The 9,507-nt window shown below is 47.7% G+C and overlaps 1 pseudogene; it reads right to left on the minus strand.

The window, feature by feature from the left end:
- Positions 1 to 8,859: 8,859 nt before the first annotated feature.
- On the minus strand, positions 8,860 to 9,146 carry LOC128563889 (ribosomal biogenesis factor-like; annotated as a pseudogene).
- Positions 9,147 to 9,507: the final 361 nt, after the last annotated feature.

Genomic DNA, 9,507 nt, shown 5'->3' on the forward strand with positions numbered 1-9,507 from the left:
AGCCCAATACATCCCTTTGTGTTAAAATCAGCCAGAGACCGTTTCTCTTCCTGTACTCAAACACCACAGCTGACTCCTTTCTCTCCTGCCTCCAGCCCTACTGCTGGGTGTGCCCTCTCTGAGCTTATCCACCTGGCAAGTCGCCACATTTCAGAGGCAGAAGGTTCCTGGCACTTGTGCCTAAAGGACTCAATGGGCCAAGGGACACTGTCTCTCCTGTGAGGACGCCCCCTCCCCAGCCAGTGCCTAGACACATTTAAGAGAAGAAAGTGGATGTACCACCACTTCTGCACATTGTGACACTGGGTCTCTGACAGAGTGTCAACGCCCAAAGCATATTCTCTTCCAAAGAAAAGGGACAGTCCTCACTGCCTGTTCCCGAATCCTGCTTTCTCTTCCTACAGCCAGAGTTATCCAGCACTTTACTTAAGTAGACCCAGAGTTAGATGGTGAAGGGGAGCGTGCCTGAGAACCCAGACAGTTTGGACCTTAGCCCTGCCGCTTCCTGGAGTGTGACCTTGAGTTGGACCCAGTGGCTTTATCTGAAACATGGAACAGCAATGCTTCCTTGTAAGATTGCTGTGAGGAGAGAGCAATGAGATCCATAGGAGGTTCGAGGCAGGTGTTTGCTGAATGACAACCATTAGTGGTCCTCGGTAGATGGGAACGTTCCCTCTCCCCCACCCCATCCCCTGCTCTCCACCCCTAGTTTTGGGAGAAGGGCCACACAGGCCCTGGCCTCTCCTGTGCCCTCTTTTGGGGAAGTGGCCTGTCCAAATGGAGCCCGTGCCTGGGAGTCAGCACTGTGCATGCTTTGTTCCACCTCTTCTTCTCCTTTTGGTCACTAACTTACGTAGAGAGTGGGAGGGGGCCACAGGGAGCTTACAGGGCAATGGCTGGTAAACTGGGGCCAGGGACAAGTTCAATGGTCATTGGAGTATACGGCGGTGACTATAAGTTGAGACTCCTTCCCAAATTCAGCCTTCCCCACAATAAGGCTGATATCTGGATCTCCAGCATCCTTCTTGTTTGGCCCAGGATTCAGGAAGGAGAGAGAAAAGCGTCATTGATTTATCAGTGTCAGCCCCTATTTAATTGCTTTGCCGGTCTTCACTCATTTAGTCCCATGACAACCCTGTGAAGTCATCACTACTCTTGCCCCCATTTTACAGATGAGGACACTGAGGCCAGACAGAGCAACTGGACTAAGAGCCCACAGCTGGTGGGTGCAGAAAGCATCCAGGGTTTTAACCCAGTGACGTGGCTCCTGAGTCCAGGCAGTGTCTGTAGCCTCTGTCAGCGAGTTCTGTAATGTTTACTTAATTCACAAAGCACGCTGACCTGTGAAACATATTAGAGTTGTATTCTTATTTTAAGACAAAGCAATGGCTGAGAGGAAATAGATAAGGCGTTTGTGCTTCCTGGAACTCTGGGTTCAGCCGGCCCTCTCATCAGAGTGGCCATGAGCAGGATGGGACAGTCTGAGGACAGACAGAGGGAGTGAGGGGAAGCTCCGTGCTGGTCTGCAGGCCCAGAGGCAGAAATGACCGACTGGGCATCAAAATACATGAGGAAACACACCAAAAGAGTAAAGGGGGGAAACACAGCTACAAAGAGAAGATAGACCAAGTCTACACAGAGGGCCCGGGACTACCACCTGCCTTAGAAGAAAGCATATAGCTTTCTTAATGCCTTAATGCACATGGAGATGTATTAGCTATTCAGAAGCACATGCTAATTTTTTTCTGAATAATTAATGTAAATTTAGGGAACAGTACATATGGCATAGGGAAAATAGCAGCAGTGACAGCAGTCCAGCAAGGAAGGAAGCGGGGCTGTGGCCTTGTAGACACAGAAGGAGGAAGGGGGACGTCTCCAACAACACCGGGGAGGTGGCCCAGCTCAGCCTCTGTCCAGTTTTGTGGCCTTGAGCCTCTGAACCCCGGTTTTTCCTTCATGGTAAAAGGCCTGCTGGCATGGGCAGCAGCTCGATGGAGATTGGCTCAGGGAACTGTGGGGCAGGATGGAATCAGTCAAATGGTGCAGGCGGTAAGTATTTCTCTCAGGGTCCCAGACTTTCTGGTTACTCTCTTGAGGCCAGTATGGTGCAATGAAATGCTGCCCACCCAGGATGTGCTGGACGAGCCCTTCCAGAGACTATCCGGAGAGCAGAAGAGCCTGGGCCTGGCCTCCTGCTACCACCGTGATAGATGGGCAGGGCCAGAGCTGCATGAAACTGCCAGCAGAGCAGACTGGGCAGCAGCACTGGCTCCCCTGGCTTGGGTGACCTGTGCAGTCACCACGAGTCCTGTTCTCAGAAGGAAGACTTATTGGGGTTTAATGCTCTGCAGTGACTATTTTGAAATTCTTAATACTGTTGCCCTTGATTGAGTGTGTGGGTTTTGTTGTTGTTTTTGAGACAGAGTCTCACTATGTCGCCCTCAGTAGAGTGCCATGGCATCACAGCCCACAGCAACCTCAAATTCTTGGGCTTAAGCAATTTTCTTGCCTCAGCCTCCCAAGTAGCTGGCACTACAGGCACCTGCTACAAGGCCTGGCTATTTTTTTTTTTTTTTGTAGTTGTCGTTGTTTAGCAGGCCCCAGGCTGGGTTTGAACTTGCCAGCCCTGGTGTATGTGGCTGGTGCCCTAACCATGAGCACAGGCGCCAAGCTGATTCTGTTTTGTAGGTGAAGTCTGATAAGACAGTGGAGTGGAGCTTTAGTAAACACATGGCCCTACCCTCTGTCACCTCCTTGTCTTCCTGCCTCCTAAAGCCCTGGGCCTTGTTCAGTCTCACCTTTCCTGCCCTGACCCCCAGCAGGGAATAGGCCTGTAACCCACAGTGTCTAGATGGGAGCATGGTATTCTCATGGCACTGACTTCTGATCCAGGTACAAAACATGTCTGGGATCCAGGGTTGCCTCTGTTGGGGGGGTGCCCTCCACCACATGTTGGGGAGATAGCCCATGAAAAGGGGAGATAGACTTTCCATTCTTCCCTGCCACAGCTGGAGCACCAATGCTCACTTTGCAGTGAGCCTTGCAAGTTATACCGTTGCCCTATGGGGCTGGGACAACACTGAGAAGCCACAACCTTGCACTCTGCTCAGTGCTGTGCCCAGCAGGAGGGAACACCTCTGCTTGGTCCCCTTGCCTCTTGTTGAGGCAACAGCTTGGGATGAAGACCATGTGGCCTGGGTTCGAATCTACCAGCCTCAGTGTATGTGACCAGCACCCTACCCAATGAACTATGGGCGCCACCAGGAGATATTTTTAAAATATGTACAAAGATGTACAAGACACAGTCCCTACCTGGAGGAAACCACACTGTAGTATAGAGAAAACCCCACCCGCATATGCTGATTGTATTAATTTCCTATAGCTGCTGTAACAGATTACTATAAACTTAGAGGCTTAAAACAACACAAATTTATTATCTTACAGTTCCGGAAGTCAGAAGTCTAATATGGGTCTCATGGGCTAAAATCAAGGTATCAGCAGGACTGTGTTCCCTCTTGAAGCTCCAGGGGAGAATTTGTTTCTTCACTTTTTCCAGCTTCTAGAGGCTGCCTGCATTCCTTGGCTCATGGCCCCTTCTTCTATCCTCAAAATGCACCAGTCCAACCTCTGCTTATCATTGCATCTTCCTTTCTAATTCTAACTCTCTTGCCCAGCTCGTGTAAGAACACTTTTTTTTTATATGAGGCCTACTAGATAATCTGGGATAATAGTCACCTCAAGAACCTTAATCACATCTGCAAAGTTCCTTTTTCTATGTAAAGTCACATATTCACAGGGCCCAGGAATTAGGATGTGGACATCTTTTAAGGACCATTACTCCCTCTATGTACACAAATGATAACAAGTCAAAACTACTTCCAGGTAAGTGGGCCAAAGGGATTTAATGGCTCTAAGAAGGGAGAGGTGGCACTTGGCTATGATGATCGGGGAGGCCCCATTAAGGAGATTGCATCTGAGCTGCGATGACAAGGCAGGTGAGCACTCTAGAGAGAAGGCAGCACGCAAGCAAAGGTGCTGAGGCAGGGCAGGTGCAGGGCACTTCTGGGAGATTAAGGTGTTGACTGGAGCATTAGGGAGGTAGTGAGAGGTAGCACTCACATCCATTAAGTTGCCTGCGTGCTCCATCCCTTCTGAGGGAAACTACCTCAGTTTCTCCTTAAACAGCATGACCCTGACCTCGGCAAAGCTCCAGCTGGTGAGAGACAGCTCAGGCTCAGAGACAAGCCTGTGAGCTGTCCATGGCTGTTTACCTGGCTGCATTTGAGAAGCTGCCAAACCAGGACAACTGGCCAGTTTATCTGTCTCAGGAATCAGGACTGAGACATATGGAGAGAATTCCAGAGTAGCTAGAGATAAAAGGATGCACAGAAAGAAACCCCCAAGGCAGGAGGGACCAGGATTGCCTAGGAGGGAGATAAAATTATGAGTAAGCAAGAGAAGCCATGAGTAAACAGGAGGTATAGGAAACCTAGGGTGGCTAAGCACAATATCCAGCTGGCTGATGGCAGCAAGAGCCCTTGGAGTCAAAGAGACGCTAAGTCACCTCAAGGCACGTGATCAGCAAGGGCCTGCTGCCCATAGTGGCAAGACAGCCGGGATGAGCCAGGCCCAGAGGCTCTACCATGGTTCCTGTCCATGCTGTGACTCTCCTGGCTCTTCTGTGTCCCAGCCCTGGCCCTGGTCCCAGGAACCCAGGGAACGTAATAAGCACAGAGCATTAAAGGGAGACGAGGCCGTGAGAAAGGACGGGAAACAGACAGGTGCAGGGTTGGCCCCAACTTACCTCACAGCTCCTTTCCCTCACCGGTTGCATCCTATGGTTTCCAACAGCTTCTCACCCATCCCTGTGGCTCTAGACTCCTCTATCCCTAGAAACTGTGAGTGTTGCTCCCCAGAGAAGAGCAATGCAATGGATCTCCAAATAAAAGAGGAAGGGGCTTGTTGAGCCCGGTGCAGGGACTCCATGGATGCTTTAGAGCCTCCTTCTCTGGATAATCATCACTGTGCGCATTTTAAAGACTAGGAAACTGAGCTAGATGATTTTCCCAGGGCCACATGGGAATGGATAAATCTCTCTCCGACGGATCTGCTCTGAAACCCCACCACAATTTCTGAACATACCAATTCACAAATTTTTGCATCCAATATTAGTGGCTACAATGCGCTGTGGACTGAACTAGTTGTAGAGATAGATACGTGTTCTATATGCACTAATGGAGATCACGTGGGTAGATACATGTTACATACACACTAACAGAGGCTATGTAGATCATTTCAGATACTACAAAGTGAAATAAGAAAACAAATTAGAGCCCTGTAATGGTGAGGTACTCAAGTGGGAGGATATAGGGAGTCAGGAAAGTCTTCTCTGAAAAGATAACTTTTGAGCAAAAACCAGAACGATGAGAATGAGCCAGCTATGTAAAACTGAGGACAGCATTGCAGGCAGGTTGTGAAATATATGTTCATTTCTTTACTACAAGCACAGCGTTAAATTGTTATAACTTATTTCCTGGACAGCATTTACAATGTCTTCAAAACAGTGGTAGAAAGTGGCTAGGTATTTTTCACAATGTTGGATGAACTGTAACATATGGACATGAACATTTATGATTGCCTCCTCCATCCCACAATAAATTCTAAGTTGGCCCGTGTTCTCTGTTCTCCTTCCCCACCCTTCATGGACTCCTTTAGGTTTCATACTCAGGTGAACAAAAGAAAGGAAAGAAAGAGAAGCGACAGGATGCTTGGGGGAGAGGGGTTGAGGGCAAAGTGAGACAACTAGAAAGGATGAAGGCAGTGAATGAGAGGGGGAAACAAACTCTCAGAAGCATGCCTATGAACTCTGTGTCACCTTTCTGGTATGTGACAAGGACAAGTAGAGGACTTTAGTGGTTTGAAACTGCCAGTGGATGCTGGATTGTGTTCTCTTGGCCATGACAGAACTCTGGGAACAGACCATGTGGTGACAACTTTGCAGGTGCTACGCTTACATTTGCAGATCGCTGTTCTGTTGACATGTGTTTTATGTTTTTGTTATCCATATTCACAGTGCAAAGATCAGGGACTCTGGAATCATTCAAATCTGTTTTCAAGTTTTGGCTCATTCCTTTGTTGGCTGTGTGACCTGGGCAAGTGACTTAAAGTCTCTGAGCTTCATTTGTAAAAGGAAGATTATATCCATTGCACAGCTTGGATGAAACTGCTGGTTTCTCTCACAGCGTCCATTCTTCTCTTCTTCATTACCAATAGATCCTAATTTTGTATAGGATGGCAATGTGCCCAGCTAAAGATACCCATTTCTACAAAATCTCTTTGTTGCTAATGGTGACTGTGAACACTGCTTTTGTTTATAAGGTGGACTTGGGCTTGAAGATGGGAGCTGTCATCTTGTGACCTTTAAGGAACCAGCCTGAGGACAACAGTGAACACACCACTGAGGACAAGAGCAAACACACCACAGATGACAGAGTAGAAAGGCAAAAAGAACCTGGGTCCAGAGTCCCTGACAAGGTTGTTAAGTCACTAGACCCTGGATGGCTGATCTCTGAAGAACTTGTTAGATCAGAAAGTGAAAAAAAGAAAAGAAAAAAGAAAATGATCTCCTCTTGGTTAAGCTAGAGGGCTGGTTTTTCTGTTACCTGCAGCCAAATACACCCTACTATAAGGACTCTAAGAGGATTATAGAACATGAATACGGCTGTTAATGGAAACTCATTACATGATTGCTGTTAATATTTGATTATGAGGTTATCCAAGTATTCATTGCTTTCTCTTCATTTAAACTCTTCCTAGCCCTTGTCACAGAACTCTGCACATAGAAAGGCCATAAATAAAGACACTAATTCCAAGGAGAAATAAAGACACTAATTCCAAGACAAGGAAGATAACTTTACACATTTGATCTAAACCTAGGATACAAATGCTTGTCTTTTATAGCTGCAAAATAAGAATGTTTCCTTACAAATTAAACAGCAGCTTCAATGACCTGTTTAGTCATCAGCATCATGTGGAGACAACAAAAACAGGGATGCACCAGAGGTTTAGGGAAAGTGCTTCCTTCCTTCCTTCTTTCCTGTCAGGTGTCACAGTTATACTTCCCTGGTGGTCTTGTTGGGTTTGATTTACAGACCGATAAATAGGCAAGCTGAGCAGTAAAAGGCCTTCTGCCAAGATTTCTGTTCTGTATTTAAAGAGAGAACTCCAGAGTCAGGCTCCCCAGCTGACAGGACTGGGCCTTCTGCTGACTCCTTGCCTGGAACTCACCCCTTGTCCTGAAGATGGATGAGTTGCATGGATAGTTTGAGGATGGGGACAAAGGAGAATCAGAAAAGGCATTTTCCTGTAGTGGTGACTTTTTGTTTTTGAGACAGGGTCTTATTCTGTCACCCAGACTAGAGTGTTGAGAGGTCCGCCTAACTCACTTCAACCTCAAACTCCTGGGCTCAAATGATCCTCCTGCCTCAACTCCGGAATAGCTAGGACCCAAAGTAGCCACCCACCACAGTGCCCGCCTAAATTTTCTATTTTTAGTAGAGACGGGGTCTGCTCTTGCTCAGGCTGGCCTCAAACCCCTGATAAGAGATCCTCTTGCCTCGGCCTCCCAGGGTGCTAGGATCACAGATGAGAACCACCACGCCTGGCCTCAGAGAGGTGACTTTTGACAATTCTTAAAGCGTGATCTACTGCTATGATGGTTGGCAAGAGGTGAGTAGAAGATGCGGGGAGGTAATGTGGCGGCCAGGGTCAGTCTGCAGTGCATGCGGCTCCCCAGCACAGGATTCTTCATGGTCTCCAACTCCAGGGTGCAGGCCATCCAGAAAATTAGGCTCTTTCCTTCTTTTCCCTCCCCTAACCTCTGTGCTCAGCTTTGGTCCAAGGCTTGAGTGGTCGAGCTTCACACCAGGCAACACTCACCACCCCAGGGCCTCGGCCCAGAAGCCCCTGCGCACTTCTGCTCAGGCCTCATTGGCTGGGATGGGTCACATGACCACGCCCGAGCTGCAAAGGCTGCTGGGAAGGCAACCCGCCGCTGCCGGCTGTGGGCCTCGGAGGTGCCCTCAGAATCTCCAAGGGCGGCATTGCAGTGTGGCGTGGTTGGCTGAAGCAGAGGAACTCAGGGAGCCATCTGCCCTATCCACAGGTCACCCCTGCCACTGCAGGTGATCCTCTGTGACTCTGGCGACTCCACTGCCAGTGCACCTGCTGGATGTCCTGAAGCTCAGCCTAAGGTCGCGAGGTCTGGCTGGGGCACTGCAGCGAGAGCTGGTGCCCTCGCAGGCTGGGGACTGTGACCCCTAGAAACCAGCACAGTGTGGATAGAAGCCAGATTGCAAAGCCGAGAGGGAGTCCAAGTAGGACAGCTGTCTACGGGGCAGGCCAAAAGCGGGCTGTGGTCTTGGTGCCAGCAGAGTGGAGGTAGATGCCTAGCAACATGCACTTGACTGCTGGCTACTCCTTGTCTTGGAAGCAGGAGGGTGGTGCAGCCTGGGCCAGGTACTGCCTACCCTCTGTGGTCTCACATGTTCTCTCTATTTTTGTGTATATGTCCTGTCTGACGCTGGATACAAGATTCCTTGAAGGCAGAAATCTGCTTTGTTCATCCTTGTAGGAAGTCTGACCATTAAATTTGCAAACTTGCCACCCTGCCCTTACATTGTCAGCACTGTACAGACATCTCTGTAAGGTTAAATAACCTTGGTATATCAATGTCTCACAACTGTGTTCCTGTCCATGTGTGGTGGTGTCTTGCTGAGTGGCAGTCATTATTGCACTTTTTTTGATATAAAACATTGGATTTATTGGTCTTTGGGGGAAATTAGATGCATCACCACTGTATTACAACTGAACCATTAATCTTGTGGCTTCATCAACATTAACTGGTTGACTTTCATGATGCTGCTGAAGAATCAATTCTTTCTGCACAGGTTCAAGAGAAAGGTCTTTTGAGAAGTGTGCAAGTTCCTTTTGTATATTTACAAAAGCTTTATTCACTCTGTTAACTTTTTCATCATTCATAATAGTTATCTTCCTAAGATTAGTGGTAACTGGTTTTGCTTTGTTTTTTTGGTCAATATGTGAAATATATTCCTGGACTTCTGTCCTCTTAATTTGTTCTTGGCCATTGTCAGATGTTTGATATCCATATGCAACTTCCTAGAGTCCAGGTGACATCATCTGCCATTTATTGCACATTTTTGTGTGCTATCGTGAGCACGTGGGATCTTGAATTATAGCAATGGACAAACATTAATTTTTTTTGTTAAACTTGAGAAGAATGGAAGTAAAATCAGGGACATTTTAGTGTAAATTCATGGGGATTAATTCTGTGAAGAAAACAGTTCACAAATGGATTAAATGTTTTTCTGAAACAAGAGAAAGCATCACTGATGAAGAAAAGTCAGGCCGTTCAGTAAGAAGCAGAACTGAGCAAAACGCTGCAAAAAATTGTGCAGTTGTGTATCTGAATTGTTGCCTGACTGTGAG

The sequence above is a fragment of the Nycticebus coucang genome, chromosome 13, assembly GCF_027406575.1.
Source record: "Nycticebus coucang isolate mNycCou1 chromosome 13, mNycCou1.pri, whole genome shotgun sequence".
In the NCBI taxonomy this organism is placed as follows: Eukaryota; Metazoa; Chordata; class Mammalia; order Primates; family Lorisidae; genus Nycticebus; species Nycticebus coucang.